Source organism: Tachypleus tridentatus, chromosome 9 (assembly GCF_004210375.1).
Source record: "Tachypleus tridentatus isolate NWPU-2018 chromosome 9, ASM421037v1, whole genome shotgun sequence".
Classification (NCBI taxonomy): domain Eukaryota; kingdom Metazoa; phylum Arthropoda; class Merostomata; order Xiphosura; family Limulidae; genus Tachypleus; species Tachypleus tridentatus.
The window spans coordinates 99,170,836-99,171,203 of NC_134833.1; the positions used below are offsets into that span (position 1 = coordinate 99,170,836).

Below are 368 nucleotides of genomic sequence, written 5' to 3' on the forward strand. Positions count from 1 at the left end.
TCCTCGGTAGTATAGTGGTGAATATCCCCGCCTGTCACGCGGGAGACCGGGGTTCGATTCCCCGCCGGGGAGTACGTGAATTTTCTTATACCCTTCATTTTAGAAGAAAATCGATTGAAACATATGTTTCTTGAAATTAAGTTCTTCGATGTTCACTGATAACATTGACTATTCGTGTCAAGAAATGGTTATCGAACACTGCTGTTTTTGTTAAAGTATTTTATGTTATGAGTAAAAGTATTTAGAGTTCACTGTTGTTTTTTTTTAATGAGAAAGAATGTATTTCACTCGTTCAATGTCCCATACGATATTGGTGTCCCTAACGTTCAGCAACACTCTTTATCTGTGAAGTACGTAATAAGATTGAT

At 37.2% G+C, this 368-nt stretch overlaps 1 non-coding gene across 1 annotated transcript; it reads left to right on the forward strand.

The window, feature by feature from the left end:
• On the forward strand, window positions 1-72 carry TRNAD-GUC (transfer RNA aspartic acid (anticodon GUC)). The gene has a single exon. It is a non-coding gene; the product is annotated as a tRNA-Asp (tRNA).
• Window positions 73-368: the final 296 nt, after the last annotated feature.